We start from the raw sequence: 25,658 nt of genomic DNA on the forward strand, positions 1-25,658 counted from the left end.
AGAGAGAGGATATAGCAATCAGAAACAGATAAAGAGAATGAGAAAATAGAGGAGAATCAAAGCCTCAAAGAGAGAGAGATAGAGACAGAGAATTGAAATTACAAAAAAATATTGTCACCTTTCTCCCCAGAAGTAAGGAAGAGAAAAGCAAGGGAAAAAAAATGGCCTTTATTCTCAACTCAGTCCATCTGGAAGTTCCCTCCCTTATAGAGTTCCCATATGTTTCTGATGTTGACCCATACTTACACCTCACTCAGACATCATGAATACACCAACCTGTTGGGAGCAGACATAGAAATAGGTCAGTGGTGGAGATATGTGTAAAGCGAGAGAACTGGGGACCCATGAAGATATCTCCCCCTACCCTTTCCCCAACTGATCTATTGTGTGGATGGAATGTGAAAAGGAAAAGGAAGAAAGAAGGGTGAGGGCAGGAACAGAGTTGTTAAAAGAGGTTCTGTGAGTCTTTCAGCCTATAGTGTCCTGGAAAGAGAAAGGAAGCCTGTAGGGAATAGCAGCTCTTCTAGCTAATAGCTGGGCCATGACCAGCATTTCTCCTCTTATTCCCCTCTTATAAATCTTTCTTTCTTCCTCTCTTTCTTTCCTTTTTTCCCTTCTTTTTAATATTAATTTTTTCTTACCAACTTTTTCTGGGAAGATAATATTGATTTTAATGAGTCCAAATGACTTGACTAAGTTTTTGAAGTTTTCTTTCAGTTCACTTTTCAGCTCATCACTTCTCCCTATAGTCAGGAAGGAAACCAAGTTTTGGACCCCAAGTCTTCTTTCCAGAGTTTTATTCTCTGTTTCTGTTTCTCTCTTCTGACTCAGTCCAGAGAGTACCCTATCTGGAGTTCTGGCCAAAGCAACTGAATAGTCCTGGATGAAATATCTCCAGGGAAGAAAGCAGAGTTCTCAGCATATTTTTCCCTTATAGTGACAGGGACCCTAGGGAGAAGAGTCAGATCTAGGGTTTTAGGTTGACAGAGAGCTCCAGTGACCAGAAATCTGAGGTGGGGATAGGGGACAGGGAACTAACTCAGTGACTCCCTCAGATGCGAAGTTAGTGCAGCCCTTCCCTGAAGTACAAAAACATTCCTTCTTGCCATCTGGGACAGGTAGGTATCCAGTTCTTGGAATATTTTCAGAGACTGATTACTTACCAAGTCAGTCCCCTGAATTTTTGGCTATCACCAACTGATAGGAAAGAGCCTTTTAGAATGAGTTGAAAAATTTGTCATCCTTTTTACACTTTGTGTGCCCTCAGGAGTTGAATGGAACAAATCTAATCTCTCTTCCACATGAAAACCCTGGAAGTATTTGAAGATAATGATCACATCCCCTCTTATTCTTCTCTATTCCAGAATAAACAATCCTATCACATGGTTTGGAGTCGCCTGACCTGCCCCTCATCAGCATCCTGGTTGATCTCCTTTAGATGTAAATGGAACATAACATAGCAGATGCTGTTTGATCTGTACAGGGCACCATGGGACTATTACTTCCCTTGTTCCACACACAATACTTCTATTAATGCAGCCTAAGATTTGGATTAATTTTTTTGGCTGCCATATATTAGCCTGGAAGCTCATAGGGAATTTGCCATCAACTAAAAGCTGCCAGATCTTTTTCACATGAACTGTTTATTGTCAACCTAGTTTAGGGCTGACACTTATCCCTTACATTTCATCTCATGTTTGGCCCATCCTTCCAATCTTCTAAGACCTTTTTGGATCATCATTCTGTGTTAAGGGATGAGGGCTCAGTGTCTGGGGCTCAGGAATTTCTTCATCTCTTGCTTTTACCACTCAGTCAGGAGTCCTCTGGGGATTTAGGTAGGAGGTCCTGGGATTCCATCCACAGAGGAAGTGAAGGAGAGACTGGATACTCACCAAACAGAGAAAACTCGTAGCCCTCAGAGTTACCAAAACTCTTCTTAAAGTACACTATGGCGAATTCATCATAGTTGGTTTTCACTACTCTCATTATGTGCTCCTGCAGCCCTAAGTCTACTCACAGGAGTGGGATGTGGAAATGGAGAAAGGAATGAAAATGTCAGAAATTTCTCAAAGAGAGGATGCCCACTGCCTCTACCTTGTCCTAGAAAGGAGAAACTGGCCCTTGGATCTATCCCTACTGCCAAGAGGTCAAGATATGATACTGGAGACAGCTTCCCTTCTTTTACTTGCTGATAAGGTACCTCACCAGCCTGACTAAGCAAGCAGGTCCATGTTCCATTTTTAAGGGATCCCAGGGCCTATTCTCGGACCTTTCCACTTGAGTAGCCCCCACTTGACTCAGGGGAACCCATACTCACTTTTTATATTGTGTAAGATGTACTGGCCTTTATCCATTGGAATAAAAGTCATCATACGGCTCATGCATTTCTTACTCCTGAGAGGAAAGAATGGATGAGTAATAGTGTCATATATTCTGGGTCTCTAGATTCTGGACAAACCACATGTACCTCTTCTCAGAACTTCTTCCAACCATGCTTTGCATCACATATAGTGTTTCTCCTCACCTGAGCCCTGGGGTTGGGGAAATGGGACCTGGAGCAAAAGTTTTGGTACCTTCCTCAGATCCCTTCACCAAACTCTGAAACTTCTCAGGTGCCTCAGAGAACAGATAAGGTAGCTGGGCTAGTTTTGTCTCTAGGGTCCTGGGGTTTCTGGCATTTCCACCAAGAAAAACTCCCCAGAAGGGAGTCTATGGGTTTTTAAGCTTCCTTTTTTTAATTCCACAGCCATAACTTTACTTAAGAAGTCTCATACTGGAATTCAGGGAGGCCAGGAAGGATTTACATGAACTGATGCTGAGTGATATGAGCAGAACCAGAAAAACACTATATACCCTAACAACAACATGGGGGCAATGCTCATTCCATCAGTGCAACAATCAGGGACAATTTGGGGCTATCTGCAATGGAGAATACCATCTGTATCTAGAGATAGAATCATGGAGTTTAAAAAAAGACCAAAGAGTATTACCTTTAATTTAGGGGGGAAAAACCCCCGTTATCTTACTATGTAATTTTGCTATCTCTTATACTTTATTTTTCTTCCTTAAGGATATGATTTCTCTCTCATCACATTCAACTTAGATCAATGTATAACATGGAAACATTGTGAAGACTAACAAACTTACTTCTGTGGGGGGGGAAGGAAGATTGAGGGGAAACTGTAAAACTCAAAATAAATTAAAAAAATAAATAAAAATTAAAAAAAGAAGTCTCATCCTACCTAAGAGGCATGTCCTGAACTTTCCTCTTAAGATTTTTTAAGAAGGGATAAAAATTCTTCACCCTGATAATGAATTCCTCAACATAAGTGACCCTTCCTGTTTGAGAAAGTTTAAATAACCCATAAGGGCAAAGATCCTTCTCTTAATGTGAATGGAAAATATTATTGACTTGTGAGTAAAATGCTGTAAAATTAAGAATCAGAAAAAATAACCCCAGGAGCACCTGAAATCTCTCTTGTTTTCCCCCTTCCCCATACCTTCAAACTAATTTCCTTCCTTGAAACTGCTCTGTTTCAGTCCCATCCTAATCTGCTTCTTTCCTTTGCTCTATATATCCCTTCAGTACTTGTAGACTAAGATTTTGGATCTTCTCTCTCTTCACAATGTAAAGAACAATAGAGGAATCGATTACAAAGCTGTCACTTGCTAACACTGATTTCCGTGTTCCTGTCTTACCCGAGAAATGTGATGGTGATCTTGTAGTTCTTGCCATACTGTAGTTTGTAGGTTACGGAATACATCTTAGTTTCTCTTTCTTTTTCCCTGTTGATGGTATTCCCTGCCAGACCAATGAGGTACCATGTCCCTTGAAACTGTAGGAATGATTGATGATGACTAGATGTTGTGGGATGAGAGGACACCAGGCAGATTGGAAGCAGAGTATTTAGCCCTTCATCCTTCCACAATCTTGGATTTGACTACCCTTCTCTTACCCTCTTTAACCTCAGAAACAGGAAAAACTTTGAAGGGGGAAACATGGCTTTGCCCTGAGAATTCTCTATTTCCATTCTCCATGCCTTTGTATTAACTGTCTGTCATTTTTGGAATACCTTTCTTCCTCAGGCCCACCTGTTGTTTCCCTGGCTTTCTTCAAGACTAAATCTTCTTTGTAGACATTTCCCCTCCCACCTTGAGATTACTTTCATCTATTTGGGATATCTTTTGTATATAACTAATTTATTTATATGTCATAAATTAGAATGTGAGTTCCTTAAGGGCAAGAACTGTTTTTAAATTTTGTTGATTCTCCCAAGAAGTAGCTGCTTTAGTTAGATTGTCTCTTGAATACAACTCCACAAGTGATTTATGAGAGTTCCTCTTAGCAGGGTTTCAAGTACAGGTGGACAACCTTGATGATATGACTAGATAACTAATAGTCTCAGATACTAACAGGGTGACTTAACCCTGCTTGCCTCAGTTTTCTCTCTGTAAGTTGAACTGCAGAAGGAAATGTCAAACTACTCCAATCTCTTTGCCAAGAAAACTCCAAATGTAATCAAAAAGAGTCAGATCTGACTGAAAAACAACCAAACAACCACTAACTAATGACCCCTTGTGAGATTAGAATCAGTGGCTGGATAACAGTTTTCTTTTTTTTCTTAATGGCCTCAGTACTTTCATTGTATGTAGATGGTGCAGTGGATAGAGTGATGAGCCTGGAGTCAGGAAGACCTGAGTTCAAATTTGTATTCATATACAGGATAGCTGTAACCCTGGACAAGTCATTTAATTTCTGTCTTTTTCCTCTAAAATGGAGGTGATATCAACACCTTCCTCATAGTATTGTTGTAAGAATCAAATGAGATAATATTTGTAAAAAGCACTTAGCAGAGTGTCTGACCCCAATATAGGCACTCTAGAAATACTTATTGCTTTCTTTCCCACCTTGTCCTTTTATTTTTCTTTTAATAGATTCTTCCATGTCTCATGACTATTTATGTACTTCTCTTATCCCTCAGGCTAGGACTCCCTGAAGGCAATATAAAACAACCAACATTTATTAAGCACATTCTACATGCAGAGCAAGGAGCTGAGTACTATGAAAATCTAAAAGTTAGATAAGAAAGGGTCCCTATCCTGGGGATGACACCATCATGGCTACTAGGGATTAGCATTTCATGATAATGTAGAATAGTGAATTAAAAAGCAAAGTGCTCTATGAGTTCTGGGGGATAGGGCTGGGGAAGATCATTGCCATCTCTGGGGATGCAGGGAGATTTCCCAGTGACTCTGACATTGGAGTTAAGCTGTAGATGAAGGATAAGCATTGAGGGGGTGAAAAGAAAAAGGATTAGGACTAGGAAACAACTTGAGCAAACATGTTGAGACAAGTGAGCCCAATTTATGTTTGGAGTGTAGAAAATTGCCCATTTTTCCTAGCCCCAAAGTCAGTATTCTTTCTGCTCTATTTCTCTGCCTTCTGCTATGTGGGTGTCTGTCTCCTTTCTTCTCTCTTTACTCTTCTACTTCCTTCACAAACCCTTCCTTGGAATCTGACACTCTCCACTTCTGATTACATTTCAGATTTCATTATAAGGCTCCATTCATCTTGACTGGTTTGAAGTTAATGCAGAGGGACCCTGGTCTGGTTTGGGGCAGGGATCTGGTTCATGGTCTGGAACTGGGCCTATAGTATTCCAAGCAGGGCTAGTCCCACCAAGCAGGGCTAGTCCCATTCATAAGAGACTCACAGTTTTCCTTTATTCTGGTTGGGTTAGACTGATGGTGAGCTAGGCAGGTGATGGGGTATGAGCTCAGTAAGGAAGGAAGGTAGGATTGGAATAAGAGAACTCATCTGAGGATCTCTATATATTGAACCAATTTGGCATCCAGCCACCCTAGGGAGGATATTAATTAATTCTTTGCCAAATTCAGGAAGGGTTGGGCAATCTTGAAGACTTCGTAAAGGAAGACTTGGCAATACTTTACTCCATTTCTCCAATAAAGAATTACATAAGGTGGAAGGGGAAAGGGGAAGTACTTGGACAGGTGGAGGCTGATGTTGGAGAGTAGGAAAAAAGCTGTAGAGCCCCTCTACAGTTCTTCTATGACCAGCCCTTCCCCAGTTTCTCCTCTCTACTTTCAACAAATTCAGGTTTCTGGGTTCTTAAGATCACATTCTGCCAGGAGAAGGGAGCCTCACAGGACAGAAACTCAAGAAGAGAATAGATAGAAACAGAAGAAAGGAAGAAAGGACTTGGCTTTCATGGCAGGATCTTTCCAGCTGTCAGTATACCTCAGGGTAGCATGAAAGAACTCATATCTTCTTATTCCCAGATGCACAACACAACTTGGCCATAAATATTCTCCTTTCCAGGGCCAGACAAGGATATGGCAAAGGGAAGATCATCAGTGGGGGCTTAGGGCAGGGAGCCTTGAAATCTTTAGGTCTTGGACAGGGCAACCACAGGTGGGACTGTAAATTCAATAAAACTAGGAGCTTTTTAGGGGTGAATTAATTATTTGACCAAAAAAAGAGGAGTTTTTTTTTAAGTTTTGACTCTTGGCAGAGAAAAGCTTTTCCACCCTTTTCTTAAGGCAAAGTCACCATCTGGGGTTTCGAGAGTCTTTCCTCCAAATATTCCTTTTTTTTCTGGTCAGGAATGCTCAGGAGGAAGGATTCAGTATCTGAGGGATAGGAAAGGTAATGGATACTTAAGGGTCCCTTCTGATTGAGACCTGGCCAGCACCTCTTCTCCCTTCTTTTTCCTACTTCATACTGTGAGAACAACAGGTAGATAGATAGATTTGTAGCTAGATTCCAGTTAAACAGATAAGGGGGAAGGAGAGGGAAGAGAGAACATCGAGAAGGTTCTGGGGGGTAGGGAGAGGGGGAGGCAGCAGGTAGGCATATGAGGGGGCCCCTCTGTAGTAAACATAATGAGAGAGTAATTTCAGTTGGTTAGTCACTAAATCTTGGGATGAGGTGGTGGGGAGTGTGTGAAGAGATGTATCCAGGGTTCATACCTCTTCCTACACCCCTTACTCTTCCCTTCTTACATGAAATCATTCTTAGAGGAAAAGGTACTTCCAGTACCAAACAATGTATTTGATAGAGTGGGTGCTTCTTATCAAATGATATAAGGACTGTAAAAGTACCTTTTCATAATAATAACTCATAATTAGAGTTAATTCCATTTTTCAAAACATAAGTACCTACTATGTGCAAAGCACTGGGAATACAAGTACAAAAATGAAGCAACCCCTGTCCTCAAGGAATTTCTATTCTCCTGAGGTGATTTACAATCTACTGTGATCCATATAATGAGTAGTAAGAGGAGGAAATACAAAGTAATTTCAAGAGGAAGAGAACACTTAATATTAGGGGGATTGATTAACTACCTGCTGTCTATTAGGCACTGTGCTAAGCACTTTATAATCCCTATCTTATTGATCCTCACAGCAACCCTGGGAAGTAGGTACCATTTTTTTAGGGTAATTGTGATCTGTGATAAGTGGGCACAAACAGCTAGTAAGTGTCTGAGGCTGGGTTTGAATTCATGAAGGTAAGCCATCCTGACTCCAAACAGAATTGAGGGGTCAAGAGATTAAAGATTGTGGTCCAGGTGAAGAGTAAAGGTTTTTATTTTTAGGTTGTTTTTTTTTTTTGTAGGACAAATGGGGTTAAGTGGCTTGCCCAAGGCCACACAGCTAGGTAATTATTAAGTGTCTGAGACCGTATTTGAACCCAGGTACTCCTGACTTCAGGACTGGTGCTTTATCCACTGCCTCACCTAGCCGCCCCTGAAGAGTAGAGTTTTATAAGAGCACACAAGAAAAAGAAATGGAAAGCCAATTGAATGTGGTTGGATAAAGGGATTTCAGAATTCTTGAACATAGAGGGGGTACATTTTGTGTGTGCAGGAGCAAGGGTATGAATGACCATCTTTATGTGTACCTGAGGTGGGGTGGAGGAGTAGCTAATGGGAGATGAGTAAGTTGAGGAATTGAGAGGGTAGGGTAGCTGAGGGAGAATCAATGTATATGTTGAAGTCTCTGGTAAGGGGGGTAAGAGTTGGAGAGGAGAGAAAAATTATGAGCCAACTATCAAATTCATTGAGAAAGGCAGACAAAAAATACGAGGATTTTCATTGTGGGGTAGATATCCATGGCAGAGACTTCAAAGGAAGCTAGATTACTGAATGATGGAGGAAGGGGGCCAACCTGGACATGGTAATGGAGAACAAGGAGTATTTCAATTCCCCTGCCTTGATCAACAGTGAGCCAAGGAGAAGGTGGAACCAGTACTGGAAAAGGTGGCCAAGGAGGCTGTATCATAGGGGAAGTCAGGTTCCAGTGAGAGTTGGGAGATGAAAGGAGTGGGAGAGGAACAAATTTAAGTTAAAGAAAAATGTGTTGCTTATGGAACAGGCATTCCAGAAAGCTCAACAGAAGATCTGCGTGGAGTTAGATTGAAACTTTGGGGTGAGAGGGCTCAGAGGGATAGGAATGAGAAACTGGGTGATAGGTGATATAGAATGAGGTTTAGTTGATGATTTATAGAAAGTCAAAGTCACTGGAACATGAAGGGTATGACTAGATGTGAGACTGTTCATCACTGAGTAGAGCACTTTCTTTTTTAAAAAAATTCAATTTTATTTTATTTTATTTTCAGTTCTGAATTGTCCTTCCATCACCTCCTTCCTCACTCATTGAGAAAATAAATTACAAATCTAAATAGTCAAGGAAAACAAATTTCTACATTAACCATGTAAAAAAGGAAGAAGGAAAGAAAAGAAAGAAAGAAAGAAAGAAAGAAAGAAAGAAAGAAAGAAAGAAAAGAAAGAAAGAAAGAAAGAAAGAAAGAGAGGAGAAAAGAAAGGAAATAGGCTTCATTCTGCATTCTGGGTTGGAGATAGACTGCATGTCAATGAAAATTTTCTTCCAGAAAGTACTGGAAATGGCAAGCATAAAACATTACAGAAACATAATGTTGATTATATCTTAATTGACAGGGAATGAATAGTTACTCATGTAGATAAATCAGCTAAGTGTAGTCAGGCAAACTCTAGTCAAAGACCAAAGGTCAAAGTCTTTATCAATTTAAAAGACAGGTTAAACTAAGAAGTGAGGACTGTGCATAATAGTATCAGATTCAGCCTGACCTCTTGAAAAAAGTTCTCAATGATAAAAAGTAGGAAATGGGAAAAAAATCAATATTGACCTTATCATCATTTCCTACAAAAGTCTAACAGAATGTAAAATAATTGCCACAAGGTGAATCAAAACAACCCTCCTAAGACTACAAATAGTGTATTTTTTTCCCAGGTTGAGAGAAACCACAGCCAAGGGCAACACTGATTTTTTAAATTTTTAAATTTTTTTTTTTGCAAAGCAAATAGGGTTAAGTGACTTGCCCAAAGCCACATAGCTAGGTAATTATTAAGTGTCTGAGGTTGGATTTGAACTCAGGTACTCCTGAGTGCTCTATCCACTGCGCCTCCTAGCCACTCCTCAACAGTGATTTAAAATACAAACTCATTCACAAAATACTACAGAGGCAGAATCTATTACTTCCTTATAAAATGGTGAAAAGCAGTGTCAAAGGAGAGAAAAAAAGATTATAATAGTCTTGGTCTAAAACTGAATGAACTAATCATCTCAAGAGCATTTATAAATGAACTTGGCAGGAGAACAATAGAGAGGCAAAATGGAACAAATTTATTAATTTTTCTACAATGATTTATTTTATTAGCAGATAGAAGAATCATTGCATGTAAACACTAACACCTCAGTCTTTGATGTAGATTCCCATTATTTAGAATTTTTGTACTTCTTGTCTATGGAAATGGCATTTAGGAAAATGAAGTTGAAAAGAGTGACTGGATACAACCCATATAAATACAACCCAAATAAATAACACAAAATTCATGTTGGAAGTGAGACAGTCTTGAAAACTTTGAGGGATTTGTAAGTTATCTCAGGGAGTGAAAGACACCAAAAAAAAAGGGAAAAAAATACACTAAGAACTACCAACCCATATGCCTTTTCATTTTTTAAATCTATATACACATTAAGGGAGATCTTAATAAAAAAAGAAAACAGCAAATGAGTCTCCACAGCAGAATACATATTTACAGTTAGTTGCACAATTGACTGAGAGGTATATAGATGCAAAATCCCATTACCTTCATTATGCATTCATTGTTATTTACCCCCCCCCCCCCCATTCTAGAACCAGAGTTTTCTGTTTCCCCCAATAGGAATTCATTTTCCTTAAAAGACAACAAAATTGTCCCTGGAAATTTAATGAACCCCCCCCCCCCGCCTTACTTGATACAGCTTTCTGATTACTTGAAAAGCATGATTCACCATTCCTCTATCTACCAACTAGACCCATATGCAGACAAAGCGTTCCACTCCAGAGAAGCCACTATACACTTGCTACATGGTTTTGTTTTGTTAAAGCAAAGCAAAATTTCCTTTTTAAAAAAACTGTTCAATGACTTATGGATACTTTGATTTGTCCCAACATCTAACCTAAACAGTGTGTCTGGTAATTGGAATGAGATGAGATGGCATTATAGTTGACATCATGGTTGAGATGTACTGCAGATACAGTGGTGGGGTGGCTATATTTGGGACACATTGCATGGCCCCTGGTTACAGGAGCCCTTCTTTATGGACCATATGGTCTATGGGACTGCTAGCAAGATCTCCTTTAGGCAGTGAGATTAGTTGTTATTTTTTCAGTTGTATTTGACTTTTCATGACCTCATTTGAGGTTTTCTTGACAAAGATATGAGAGTGGTTTGTCATTTTCTTCTCCAAATTATTTTACAGATAAAAAAAACTGAAGCAAACAGGGTTAAGTGACTTGCCCAGGGTCACACAGCTAGTAAGGATCTGAGGCCAGGTTTGAACTCATGAAGAATCTTCCTGACTACTGGACCAGCAATCTATCCACTGGGTCACTTAACTCCTCAATGTCTGAAGTTGAATTCAGACTCCCCTCCTCCTAACTCCAAAGTCAGTGCTCTATCCACAGTGCTATCTTGGTACTATCATTAAGGAAGAACTAGCAAGAGTTTTCTTAGAAGATGGGATTTTTTTAAAATTTTTTTTTAGATTTTTCAAGGCAATGGGTCTTAATTGGCTTGCCCAAGGCCACACGGCTAGGTAATTATTAAGTGTCTGAGGTTGGATTTGAACCCAGGTACTCCTGACTCCAAGGCTGCTGCTGCTCTATTCACTGTGCCACCTAGCTGCCCCAGAAGATAGGATTTTAGTTGGGACTTGAAAGAAACTAGGAGAGAAAGCAATTCCAGGCATTGGTAATAAACAGCAAAGATGACTAGAGTTAGGAGAGTTTGTTATTTGTGAACAAAGAAGATATTTCCCTGGATCAGAGTTTGTAGGAAAGAGTAAGATATAAGAAGAAGACTGGAAAGCTAGGAGGGAGTCAGGTTGCTTTGACTACCAGATGATTTTTTATTTAATCTGAAGGTGAAGGAAGTCACTAGAGTTGAATGAACAGGAGAAGTGATATGACTGGAAGTACTTTAGGAAGACTGCTTTGATAGATAAATGAAGGATATACTGGTGGGAGAGACTTGAGGAAGAGAGTTCAACCAGCAGGATATTGCACCTGTGTAAATGATGAGGTCCTACTCTAGAGTGATGCAATATCAGAGAGAAAAAAAGCATATAGAAGGGATGATATAAACGTAAAATTGATAGGACTTGACAACAAATCAGATATGGGGAAGAAAGTGAGAGTGAGAAGTTGAAGAAGACACCTATATTGCAAGCCTGAGTGACTGGGAGGATGGTGGTCACTTCAATAGTAATAGGTAATAGTAATAGGAAAAACAAGGATTTGGAGAAAAAAGATGAGTTCAATTTTGAAAGTGTTAAACCGAAGGTATCTATGGGACATCCAGTTTGAGATGTTTAATAAGCAATAGGCAGCTGGAGAAATGAGTCTGGAAAGAGTTTAGAGTGTTAGAATCATCAGCATAAAGATGATAATTGAAGATATGAAAGATGACAAGATCACAAGTCAAACAGTATAAAGGTAGAAAAGAATGTCTGGGACCCTGGGGTGGGGGTGGGGGGAACATTTGCAGTTAATGGATATGACCTGGCCTAAGATTCAATAAGAAAGACTGGAAAAATTGTGATCAGATAGATAGAAAAAGAACAAGGAAAGAGTAGTGTCATAAATGTCTAGAGAGGAGAGAGGGAACAAGGAGGAAAGGATACAGAAGCTGTAGAGATGTCAAGAAGAATAAGGATTGAGAAAAGGTCATTGTCATTTGCCAATCAAGAGATTGTTACTAACTTTGGAGGGAGCAGTTTAGGTCAGACTATAGAAGTCAGAAGTCAGAGAGTTAAGAAGAGAGAAAAAAGAAAGGAAGTGGAGGTAACCATTGTAGGCAGTCCTCTCAAGGAATTGTGCTGAAAAAGGAGAACTATGGGATGATAGTTAGATGAGATGTATGGATCAACTAAGGGAGCTTTTTTGAGGATAAGGGAGAGATGGAAATGTTTGTAGGAAGAAGGGAAGCAGAAAGTAAACGGGAAAAAATTGTAGGAAAGACAGAGGGGGAAATCAGTTGAAGAGGATGGAAGAGAATGGAATAGAATGGGATTACTTTGTTTTAGCAAGGTGAAGGGCTTCCTTATTATGTGAGACAGAGGTAAGGAGGAAATGGTAGTAGAAGGTATCTAGGGGATGAGAATGAGGAGAAAGGAGTATGTGAGATGAAAAGGAGGGGAGAAGAGGGAGATTTTTGCTTTAATTTTTTTTCCAATAAAAAATGAGTCAAGTAAGGGAGGGGGAAAAGAAGCCATAAGAAGTTTAAGGAGGAATAAAAATGGAAGAACTTCTTTGGTGAGTGGGACAGTGAATTAAGTTAATTCTTCAGCTGTGTCTGACTTTTTGTGACCCAGTAGACCAACTTCAGGGAATTTTCTTGGCAAAGTTATAGTAGTGGTTTGTCACTTCCCTTCTCCAGTTTTATGTAGGCATTAAGAGACTTGTCCAGGGTCACATGTAAGATTTGAACTCTGATCTTTCTGACACCTGGCCTAGTCTCTAGCCACTTTGCTACTCTAACTAAAAAGGATGACCTAGTGGCAGAGAGGGCATGACTACATGAAATTAATATGATTTTATGATTCTCTCTAGCTTTTTTCAGCCATAAGTGATGTAGGGAGCCTGTGGTCTGACAACCAGGGTCAGTATTCCATGATTTAGATAAGAATATGCTTCCTGAGCAGCGGGGGAGTCTCCTGAGGTACACCCTGGGGAGCACCAGCACAAAGTGGGGGAACAGCAGGGGACCTCTGCCAGAGCGAGGGCGTGGAGCCCAGCCCTCGGGGCACATGGCGAGCAGCTTGGTCTTTCTGCAGCCCAGACCCGGAAACAGAAGCAGGCGGAGCTGGTAAGCAGGAGCCCCCAGGGCATGAGCCCATTGAGCTGTGGGAGGGGAGTGAAGAGAGACTGCCAAGCTCTGTCCTCTGCCCCTGGAACAGGACTCTGGGGCTCTGACCACATTCAGATCCTGATCCCAGTCTAGGCCCCTCCATAGAACAACAGGCCCCCCCCCCCCCACCTCAGCCCCATGGCGCTTATGGTTATTCACAGACCAGGAGGGAGGACAGAACCTCACACACTGAGACCCCTGTGGGAGTGTCCCAAAAGCTCAGGAAGCACCCTAAAAAACAGGCTTAGGCTGGGAAAATGAACAAGCAAAGAAACAAGAGGAAGACCATTGAGAAATATTTTGCAAATGAGCCCAAGAAGGATCAAAATACTCAGTCTGAAGATGAGGAAGCACAAGCTCCTGCATCTAAAGACTCCAAGAAAAACAGAAATTGGGCTCAGGCTATGATAGAGCTCAAAAAAGACTTTGAAAATCAAATGAGGGAGTTGGAAGAAAAACTGGGAAAAGAAAGGAGAGAGATGCAAGAAAAACATGAAAATGAAGTCAGCAGCTTAGTCAAGGAAATCCAAAAAAATGCTGAAGAAAATAGCATGCTAAAAACCAGCTTAGGTCAAATGGATAAAACAGTTCAAAAAGTTATTGAGGAGAAGAATGCTTTAAAAAGCAAAATTGGCCAGATGGAAAAAGAGATAAGAAAACTCTCTGAGGAGAACAAATCCTTCAGACAAAGAATAGAATTCAGGGAGATTGATGAATTTACCAGAAATCAGGAATCAATACTTCAAAATCAAAAAAATGAAAAATTAGAAGAAAATGTGAAATATCTCATTAAAAAACAACTGATATGGAAAACAGACTTAGGAAAGATAATTTGAAAATTATTGGAATACCTGAAAGTCATGATCAGGAAAAGAGCCTTGACATCATTTTCAAAGAATTACTACAGGAAAATTGCCCTGATATTCTAGAAGCAGAGGGCAAAATAGAAATGGAGAGAATCCACTGATCCCCCCGAGAAAGAGATCCCAAAAAACCAACCCCCAGGAATATTATAGCCAAGTTCCAGAACTCCCAAGTCAAAGAGAAAATATTACAAGCAGCCAGAAGGACACAGTTCAAATACCGTGGAGCTGCAGTCAGGATCACACAGGACTTACCAGCAACTACATTGGAAGCTCGTAGGGCTTGGAATATAATATACCAGAAGGCAAAAGAGCTTAGAATGCAGCCAAGAATGAACTACCCAGCAAGGCTGAATGTCCTCTTCCAGGGAAGAAGATGGACTTTCAATGAACCAGGGGAATTTCAAAGGTTCCTTTTGGAATGGCCAGAGCTGAACAGAAGGTTTGCTCTTCAGATACAGGACTCAGGTGAAGCATGGAGATTGGAGGAGAGGGGGGAAATATGAGGAACTTAATGAGGATGAACTGCATGTATAGAAAAATGATACTGATAATATTCATATGAACCATCTCAGTTAATAGAGCAGGTAGAGGGGCCTTTTGTGGTTGAAGCACAGGAGAAAGCTGAATTCGAAGATAAAATAGGGTGTAAAAATGAAGTCAATAGAAAAAAAAGGGAAATGGAATGGGAGAAAGAAAAGAGAGAGGGGGAATAGTCCAAGATATTTCACATAATAAGATTTTTTTTTATTACAGTGAGCTATTGCAATGATGTGGAGGGGGGGAGGCAGGTGGGAATGAGGGAACCTTTGCTCTCATTGGAGATGGCTAGGAGAGGAAATGGCAGATATAATCAATGGGGTATAGACAACTGGAGTAAGAAGGGGGGGGGCAGGGGGAAGGGGAGGGGATATGAATAAAGGAGGAGGGGATGGACCATGGGGGGAGAGTGGTCAGATGTAATGCATTTTCTTTTTTACTTCTTGCAAGGGGCTGGGATTTGATGGCCTGCCCAGGACCATAGGGCCAGGTGGATTCTGGGCCTAAGAGGTGGTATGGGGGCTCAGGGCTTCTTGGCCCCAGGACCAGGCATCTGTCTGCTATGCCACTCAGCGACCCTACAGCAGAGTCAGAGTGAAAGGAGAGAGAAAATATAGTACATGGTAATGGAGAAATAAGAAAGGAGGGAGTTGCGATCAGCAATGGCAACCTTGGAAAAATATGGAAGTAACTTTTGTGATGGACTTATCATAAAGAATGTGCTTCACCCACGACAGAGTTGATGGTGTTGGAACAAAGACTGAAGCACATCTTTTGTTATTATTATTTGGGGGAGGTGCAGGGCAAGCAGGGCTGGGTGGCCTGCCTGGGGCCACGTAGCAGGGCGATCTTTGGGTGTCTGGGGCCGGATTTGGACTCAGGTGCTCCTGGCTCAAGGGCCAATGCTCTGTCTGCCACCCAGCCACCCCTACTATTATTACTATTTTATTTTATTTTGGGTCTTTTTTTTTTCTTCTTTTTGGTTTTTGCAGGGCAGTGGGGATTGGGTGGCTTGCATGTCACATGGCTGGGTGATTATTGGGTTTATGAGGTTGGATATGGACTCGGGTGCTCGTGGCTCCAGGGCTGGTGCTTTGTCCATTGTGCCACCTGGCCATACCTACAATTATTACTATTATTTTTTTAATTTTAATTTTTTTCGTTCCCCTTTACTTTTTTCGCCTAAGCAAGTCTATCTATATTCATGGGGGGAGGGGTATTTTGTTTACTTGTAAACAAGAATATTTTATTAATGTAAAAAACATTTGTACAAAATGAGAATAAAAATAAATTAAAAAAATAAAACAATTAAAAGAAAAGAATATGCTTCCTACAATCTTACACTGCCACTGCACCCCTCCCTTAACCCATTTGGCAACTTTTTAGAGGAGAAATTTTCTGAAAGGCTTTACAAACTTGCATCAGAACAAACTGTTTCTTCTTCTGAAGAAACAAACACTGTTGCCAGCATGAAACTTTGGTTCCTCCCAGAAAAAAGTATCTAGAGAGTCCAGTCTATTCCTCCCCACAACTAGAGGAAGATAAGTGTCAAAATATATGGCAAAATTACTTCAAGGCTGGAAGGAAGTAGGGGGTTGACTGTGGGCCTTTTGAATAGAGAAAGAATAAGCCTCTGTCTAAAAGATTCAGGCTGAAACATGGGAAGAAAGAAATGGGTTTGGAGAGGGAATTTTTTTTTCTTTTTTTGTGCTGCTTTCAAAAAAGATATGGTGCCCTGTATTTTTCCATAACATTCATTTCTCTCTCTCTTACTTCCTCAGCTAACATGTCTTATCTTATAATAAACATTTTTAAAAAGACAAAAAAGGTTCATCAAAACTATTCAAGGCTAATAATAGCTTGCATTAAGTTCATCTGACATTATGTATTACATTCTGCATTTACCCATGGTTCAGTATCTCTACAAAAATGAGAGGGATATTCACTTAATTTTGCCAATTCTTCCTCACAACTAAGATTTATTCTTCTCTCCTGTCTTTGGATGAAACTTTTCCTCAGCCCTCACAGTTTTTCATTTCCTTTTTAATATTTTGTCTTCTCCCATTAGAATATGTGCCTCAAGGGTAGAACTATCTTCCTTTTGCTTATATTTATATTTCTGGTATTTGGCTTGAGCCTGGCCCTTTGTAGGCTCTTAATAAATGTTCTCTTCCCCTTCTCCCACTCTCTGTCTCTCCCATTTATTTATCAGTCTATTTCTTTACCTTTCCATGCTTGTTGTTGCAGTCTTCGTATATAGGGAACTGCTTCTTTGGTATACACATACTTTGGTTGCCAACAGGTGTGCATTTATGTTTATAACAGTCATAAAATTTGCTTGAGAAGAAGTCTCTCAGATAAAATTCTGAGAGACTGAGATTCTTCTGAGAATTTGAGAAAGCATTTTATATTAAATGAAATAAATAAAAATTATGAAGACCCTCTTTAAAGGCTGAGCACTGACTGCAAGACATTATAGTCCATCAGCTCATTTGCATGTGACTTTTCAAAATTTTGAAGTAGAAACCTGATAAATTATAAATCAAATAATTGATTGGGAACTATGGGAGGATGAGATAAGGGTTGCTGGTATCATACTAGTGAGAAGAGAATTTTTGAGTTTTATACTATAAATTAAAAATGAATCACTGCTGACAAGGAAGCCCTGATTTGAAACATTAAAAACTGCAGAACAGAAAAGAATTAGGGTAGGGGATGGTCACATGAATATAGAAGCAATTGAGGAAGTTAAGCTCAGGAGGAGTTAGAGTAGAGAAAGAGGAGACAAGAGAAGGGAGAGGAGAGAGAGAAGGGAAGGAAAAGAGAGAAGGAGAGAGGAAAAGGGAAAGAAGGGGACCAGAGAGGGGAAGAGGAGAGGAGAGGAAAGAGAGGAGGGGAGCAGAAGTGGAGAGAGAGAAGAGAGGAGCTCTTCATAGAAAACAGATTCTTGGAGTCAAAGCTAGTAGTCAATATCCATAGCTGTTTTTCTTGGAAGTTATCAATTGCTTTGCTGAGATTTGATTGGCTGGAGAAAGGTCAGCTTTCTCTTTAATACTACCTATGTCTTGAAAGAAAGGAGAAATTGAGGATGGGTCAAGATGGTGGCATGAAGACAGACAATTTTCCCAGATCACCCTATGACTCTAACCAAATTCTAGAGTGGTGGAATCCACAGACAGACTGAGTGGCCCAAGACAAATTGGAAGAGCTATGGGAACGAGGGTTGGAATGAGCTGCAGGGCAGCCTGAGTCCCACCAGGTCTCAGGAGCAAACTGCCTCTAGCCATCCAGGAACAGCCCACAGGGCACCTGGATCCCTAGGGGTGCCTAGGTCCATGGCAGCAGGGTGGTTTCCAGACCTTTCAGCCTAGGGATTGCCAAGGACAATCAGCTAGAAACTTCTGCTGCCCCAGAGTGAGTGGGGAACCCAGGCCAACACAGACCTCAGTACAACCCAGGCCCCAGGAATCAGGCACAAACCTGCAGAGCCATTCAGCAGCTATTTCTAGCTAAAGGAATGATTTTTTTCAGAGAACCCACAGCCCACAGGTGGTAAGGGGATCAGGGGAGATAGCAGAAGTCTCTCTGCTATCCCTGGGGCAGGACTCTATTGCTGCCCATACTCAGATCTAGGCCACAGTTTGGGGCCCATACTGCCATAGCAGAGCAGAGACCCTCCTCACAGTTCAGGGGTAGAGAAGTGTCTATGGTCATCTACAGGCCAGAGCACAGGCTAGGAGAGTAGTCAGCCTTTCATAAGACCTTTAAGGAATTAAAGTTCCTGGGGGGGGGAGGAGCTGAAAACAGTTACAAAAGCCTTCCAAAGCTTGGGAAGGTTCATCCTCAACCATGGAAGCAAAGCCCCACCTTAACAAAGTGTTAAAATCAAGCCATAGCTGGGGAAATGAGCAAAGAACAGAAGAAAAAGAATCTGACTGGGCAGCTAGGTGGCATAGTGGATAAAGCACTGGCCTTGGAGTCAGGAGTACCTGGGTTCAAATCCGGTTTCAGACACTTAATAATTACCTAGCTGTGTGGCCTTGGGCAAGCCACTTAGCCCTATTTTGCCTTGCAAAAACCTAAAAAAAAAAGAAAGAAAGAAAGAATCTGACCATGGACAAATACTTTGGTCCCATGGAGGTTAAAAAATACACATTCAGAAGTTGTCAAAATCAAAGCTTCTGTATCCAAACCTCCAAGAAAAATATGAATTAGTCTAAGGCTATGGAAGAACTCTTACTTGATTTTGAAAATCAAGTAAGGAAAAGTAGAGGAAAAATTAGGAAGAGAAATGAGAACTACGTAGGAAAATCATGAAAGCCAAATCAGCAGCTTGATGCAGGAGATACAAGAATTACTAAAGAAAATAACATCTTAAAAACCAGTATAGGTCAAAATGGAAAAAGCAGTCCAAAAAGTCAATGAAGAGAAGAATGTCTTAAAAAGCAGAATTGGCCTGATGGAAACCAGAATAAAAACTCTCTGAAGAAAATAATTCCTTTTAATGTAGGACGGAACCAAGGGAAGCTGATAACTTCATGAGAAATCAAAAAACAATAAACCAAAACTAAAAAGATGAAAAACTAGAAGAAAATGTGAAATATCTCATTGGAATAAACAATTGACCTAGAAAACAGATCCAGGAGAAATAATTTTAAAAACATTGTACTACTTGTACAAAAATATTCATAGCAGCCCTGTTTGTGGTGGCAAAGAATTGGAAATCAAGTAAATGTCCTTCAATTGGGGAATAGCTTAACAAACTGTGGTATATGTATGTCATGGGACACTATTGTTCTATTAGAAACCAGGAGGGATGGGAATTCAGAGAAGCCTGGAGTGATCTGCATGAACTGATGCTGAGTAAGAGGAGCAGAACCAGAAAAACATTGTATACCCTAACAGCAACATGGGGGTGATGATCAACCTTGATGGACTCACTCATTCCATCAGTGCAACAATCAGGGACAATTTGGGGCTGTTTGCTATGTAGAATACCATCTGTATCCAAAGAAAGAGGAGTTTGAGCAAAGACCAAGAATTATTACTTTTAATTTAGAAAAAAAATTGATATCTTATATTCTGATCTTGCTATCTCTTTTACTTTATGCTTCTTCCTTAAGGATGTGATTTCTCTCTCATCACATTCAATTTGGATCAATGTATATCATGGAAACAATGTAAAACCTGGCAAATTGCCTTCTGTGGGGGGTGGGGGAGAGAAGTAAGATTAAGGGAAAAATTGTAAACCTCAAAATAAATAAAATCTTTAAAAAAATCAAAAACAAATAGCAAAAAAAATATTGTGCTACCTGAAAGTCATAATCAAGAAAAGAGCCTCGACTTCATTTTTCAAGAAATTATCTAGGAAAATTGCCCTGATATCCTAGAAGTAAAGGATAAAATAGAAATTGAGGGAATCCACCAATCATCTCCTGAAAGAAAACCCAAAATAAAAACTCCCAGGAATATTGTAGCCAAATTCCAGAACTCCCAAGTCAAGGAGAAAATATTACAAGCAGTCAGAAAAAAGTAATTCAAATATTGCAAAGCTACAGTCGATATTAACACAGGATTTAGCAGAGTCTACATTAAAGATTTGTAGGATTTGGAATGTGATATTTAGGAAGGCAAAAGAGCTTGAATTACAATCACAAACCAACTACTCAGCAAAACTGAACATACTCTTCTAGGGGAAAAGATGAATATTCAATGGAATAGGAGACTTTCAAACTTTTTTGTTTTTGTTTTTGCAAGCAATGGGATTAAGTGACTTGCCCAAGGACACACAGCTAGGTAATTATTAAATGTCAGAGACTGAATTTGAATTCAGATCCTCCTGATTCCAGGGTTAGTGCTCTATCCACTGCACCGCCTAGCTGCCCTCACTTTCAAACTTTCCTATTGAAATGACCAGAGTTGAACAGAAAGTTTGATCTTTCAAGTACAGGACTGAAGTGAAGCATAGAGAGGGTGGTCAGGAAGGGCAAATTATGAGGGATTTAATGATGTTGAACTGCTTGTATTCCTATATGGGAAGATGATACTGATAACTCATATGAATCTTCTCATTTACCAGGGCAGTTGGAAGGAGTATATATAGATGAGGCATAGGAGGGAGTTGAATATGAAGGTATTATAAAAATGGAGTTAATGGGTGAGAAAGTAATGTACTGGGAGAGAGGGAAAGGAGAGGTAGAATGGGCTAAGATATTTTACATTGCAGAGGCAAGAAAAAGCTTTTGCAATGGAGTGGAAGGGGGAAGGTGAGGGGGAATGAGTTCCGCTGATCTCACTCATTGGAAGTGGCTCAGAGAGAAAATAACATACCTACATACTCAATAAGGTATAGAAATCTATCTAACCCTAGAGGAAAAAGGAGAGGAAAGGGATGGGAGAAAAGGGACATGGAGAGGGGAAGGGGGAGAGAGAGCTCATGGGAGAGGCTAGTTGTACACAACACACTTTTGAGAAGGGATGGGATGAAAAGAGAGAGAGAATAGAATAGATGGAGATGGAGAGGAATAGGAAGGAGGAAAATATAGCTAACAATAGCAACTGTGGGAAAAAATAATTGAAGCAACTTCTCTGATGTACTAATGATAAAAAATGTGATCCATCCCAAATTCAGAACTGATAGTATCTGAATAAAGACTGAAGCATACATTTTTTTCTCATTTTATTTTTCTTGAGGTTTCTCTGTCATGTGTGTGTGTGTGTGTGTGTGTATGTGTGTGGATTATTTTTACTTTTATAAAACTATTGTGATAATGTAAAAAATAAAAAAAGGAGAAATCTTAGGAGTTTTCCCTATGCTGTATTTTACTTTGGTTTGAAAGGGAGAAATGGGAAGGGAGAGAAGGAGCTTTTTGTTTTCTTTACTGTAAGAAAAGATATGACTTTGCTGAGAGAGCTGACTGAACAAAACAGAACCCCCTGCTATTTGAAGAGCTGTGTCTATGATTTGGAGTAGCTGGATAGGGGGCATAGTGGATCTTAGAGTCCCAGGTCTGGAGTCAGAAAGACCTGAGTTCAAATGTGTCCTCATACACTTACTAGCTGTATGATCCTGGGAAAGTCACTTAACCCTATTTGTCTCAGTTTCTTTCTCTGCAAAATGACTTAGGAAATGACAAACCACTCTAGTATCTGTAAACTCTTTAAGAGCCATCTACCATGAAACATTTTTCAAAAGTGTGGAAAAACAATTTAGTAAAACTAATCAACACATTAAAAAAAGAAGTATATGGTGTTTTCCTTATACTATTTACCTTCCACCTCAGAAAAGAGTGGAGCTTTTTTATATCTTTCTTTAGGGACAAATTTTCTTATTAGAAATTTTACATAAATTAATTTTAGTATTTTTTTTTAAGTTTTTACAAGGCAATGGCTTGCCCAAGGCCACATGGCTAGGTAATTATTAAGTGTCTGAGGCTGGATTTGAACTCCTGACTCCAAGGCCAGTGCTCTATCCACTGCACCACCTAACTGCCCCTCAGTTTTGGTAATTTTGTGTTTGTTACATTTGTGTTGCTGTGGTTATTGCAAATGTTTTTTTTTGCTGAAGCTGCTTAGTACACTTTATATAAATTCTTATCAGTCTCTCCATGTTCCTCATTACATTCATCATTTCTTACAGCATAGTAACATTCCATTACATTTACCATGACTTCCTTTGACATTTCCCAAACATTGGTCATATATTTTGCTTCCAATTTACTACTTCAAAAAAAATGTTGCCATAATTTTTTTTTTTATACATGTTAGGGCTGTTCAGTCATTTCAGTTGTGTCTGACTCTTTGTGGTCCTACTTGGCTTTTTTTGGCAAAGATACTGGAATTGGTTTCCCATTTCCTTCTCTGGTTTATTTTACAGATGAGGAATTAGAGGTAAACTGAGTTATGTTACTTGCCCAGGGTCACATAGAAAGTGTCTGAAGTTAGATTTGAGCTTGGGGAGATTAGTCTTCCTAAATCTAGGCCTGGCATTCTAAACACTAAGGGCCTTTCTTTCTATCACTGATCTCTTTGGGGTATATGTCTAGCAGTAGAATTTCTGAGTCAAAGGGTATGGCTATTTTAATAATTTTATTTATAAAATTCTACATTACTTTCCAGTACTGAACAGTAAAGTACTTTCCAGTAGCTGCACCACCAGTATCTTCATATTTTTTTCCCACATCTCTTCCATTGTCTATTTCTATTTTTTGTCACTTTTTTTTGCCAGTTTACTGGGTATGTAGGGGCAACTAGCTGGTTCAGTGGAGAGAGTCCTGGAGTCAGGAAGAACTAAATTGAGCTTCTCTCCAACCTCAGAGTGTGTGACCCTAGATAAATCACTTAACCCCAATTGCCTCCAAAAAATATTCCAAAACACAGTTTACTGGAAGTGAGGTGAAACCTCAGAATTGTTTTGACTTTCATTTCTTTTATTTCTAGTTATTTGGAGCAATCTTTAACATATTTGTTAATAGTTTACAATTCTTTTGAGAATTATTTATTCATAACCTTTGGTATTTAGCCAAGGATCATTGTGTAATGATTCTTGGATTTATGAATTTGTGTTGGAGAGGGAGGAATTTTAATGAATATAAACATCATTGCTCATTCCCTTCTACTTCCTACTGCCTCCTTATTTTTCTCTTATATTTTATTTATATCTTATATTTATATCTTATATATTTTTCTCTTCCCCTAATCCATGCCTTCTCTCCCTCAACTTCCATTGGACCTGAAGAAATGATATAGTAGGTGGGTCAATTGGATCTCCAATTGTGAGCTCCCAGTCAGTGCTATTTCTCCCATTCTGAGCTGAATCCTCCCCCCCAATGTGTTATTCATTGTGGAGATGTTATCTGCACTTGAATTAGGTCCATGCTTACTCCTATCTGATGTGCCGGGAGATCTCAGCTCTTTTAATCTAGATAACAATCTTTACTTTGGACAGGGACTGTTTAAGAAAAAACAAACAAAACTTTGGCTAGATGAAGAATGACTTCCAAATAGTGAGAAAGGGAAGGGATGGACTTTGTAATACAGAAGAAAGTGCCAAATCTTTTTCTAAAACAGCAGAGATTTTACTAGATTGTAAACTTCATGAGGACAGAGACCCTATTCTATTTATCTCTCTTTTTATCCCTACTCCACCCCACATCTATGTAGTGCATAGGTTATGATTAATAATCACTTCATAAATGTTTATTTGTTGAATTGAAAGATTACCTTCTTCTTGTTGTGGATCTATCCAGATAGCCTAAGGGAATGGAAAAGACAGATGGTCATTGTCTCAACCACAGGGTTAATGGTGGCACAGTAGAGAGAGTATTAGGTGTCAGAAATCTGATTGGTTATTTCACTTGTGTCTGACTCTTTGTGACTCCATTTTGGGGTTTTCTTGGCAAAGATACTAGAATAGTTTGCCATTTTCTTCTCCAACTCATTTTTCAGATGAGGAATTTGAGGCAAACAGAGTTAAATGATTTGTTCAGGATCACACAACTCGTAAATATGTGATACTCAGGTCTTCCTGATACTCTGTCCACTGTGCTGCCTAGCTACCCTACATCTGGCTTAGACATATATGAATTGCATGATCCTGGGCAAGTCACTTAACCTCTGTTTGCCTCAGTTTCTTCATCTATAAAATGAATATAATAATAAAACCTATTTCCCAACTTTGTTGTGGGGTTCAAATTGTAAAGTGTTTAATGCAATTCCTGATATAACATTATACAAATGTTAGCTATTATTATCACTCCTCTCTTCCCCCTAAACACTGGGTCAGCGGACAGAATCTAAGACTAAAACTCTTTGTTTAGCAACTTCTTATCCAAATTTCTTCTTTGGGTAGACCCTAATCTAAGGAAGTTATGATTTCTATGTTCTCAGGGAAGTTAAAAAGAAAGGCAACATTTTAAAATATAACTAATATAAGAGCAGTTGTAATCTTGGAAATTGTAACATATTTAATGAAGACAGTGTAATGATAAGAGTTTTAATGCCTAATGGCAAACACTGAGAAAGAAACATTTAGTAGCAGTTCACTGTTCACCATTGGCCTGGTATACAATAGGAAGAGAGTTGAATGTGAATTATAGAGACAGGTTTAGATTCTGGCTTTTGGGTGGGGGGAGTGCAGCCAAGCAGAACAGTTGGAACACCTTTAAATACATGAAGGCAGCTATCATGTCCGCCTTTGTCTCTTCTCCTTTCCAGGTTGAACAAACCCAATTTCTTCAACTGATCTTCTTATGTCATGAGCTCAAGGTCCTTGACCATTCTGGTTGCCCTTCTCTAGACCTTTTCAGCTTATCAATGCCATTATTATTATTATGGTGTGTCTAGAACCAAACACAATATTCTAGAAAGACAAAGGCATTATATCATCTCCCTATTCCTAGAAGATATATCTTCTTAATGCAACTCAAGATTGAGCTAGCTTTTTTTTTTGGCTGCCATATCAATTTACTGACTCAAGAAGTTTATGGTCCACTAGAACCCTCCTGTTTTTTATCTGAATAATTGCTTTTTCTCATCTTCTCTCATCTTATGCTTGTGAAATTATTTTCTTGGACCCATGTTTAAGACTGCTTGTAGCTGCCCATTGAATTCATCTTATTGGATTCAGTCCAGTACTCTTGTTTATCTTGCTTGGATTCCAGCTTTGTCATCCAGTGTGTCATCTCTCCCTTCCAATTTTGTATTATCTGCAAATTTGACAAACAAGCCATCCCTGCCTTTATGTAAGTCATTGATAACAATATTGAACAGCTTAGAGTCAAACAGAGATTCCCTGGGACAC

General features: G+C 39.6%; 1 long non-coding RNA gene across 1 annotated transcript; it reads right to left on the minus strand.

Moving 5' to 3' along the window:
• Positions 1-649: 649 nt before the first annotated feature.
• LOC141516401 (uncharacterized) lies at positions 650-3,781 on the minus strand. Its single transcript, XR_012476690.1, has 3 exons — positions 3,700-3,781; positions 2,318-2,394; positions 650-743 (listed from the first exon to the last, which is right to left on the minus strand). It is a non-coding gene; the product is annotated as an uncharacterized LOC141516401 (long non-coding RNA).
• Between the last annotated feature and the right edge of the window lie 21,877 nt (positions 3,782-25,658).

The sequence above is a fragment of the Macrotis lagotis genome, chromosome 1 (genome assembly GCF_037893015.1).
Source record: "Macrotis lagotis isolate mMagLag1 chromosome 1, bilby.v1.9.chrom.fasta, whole genome shotgun sequence".
Taxonomy (NCBI): domain Eukaryota; kingdom Metazoa; phylum Chordata; class Mammalia; order Peramelemorphia; family Peramelidae; genus Macrotis; species Macrotis lagotis.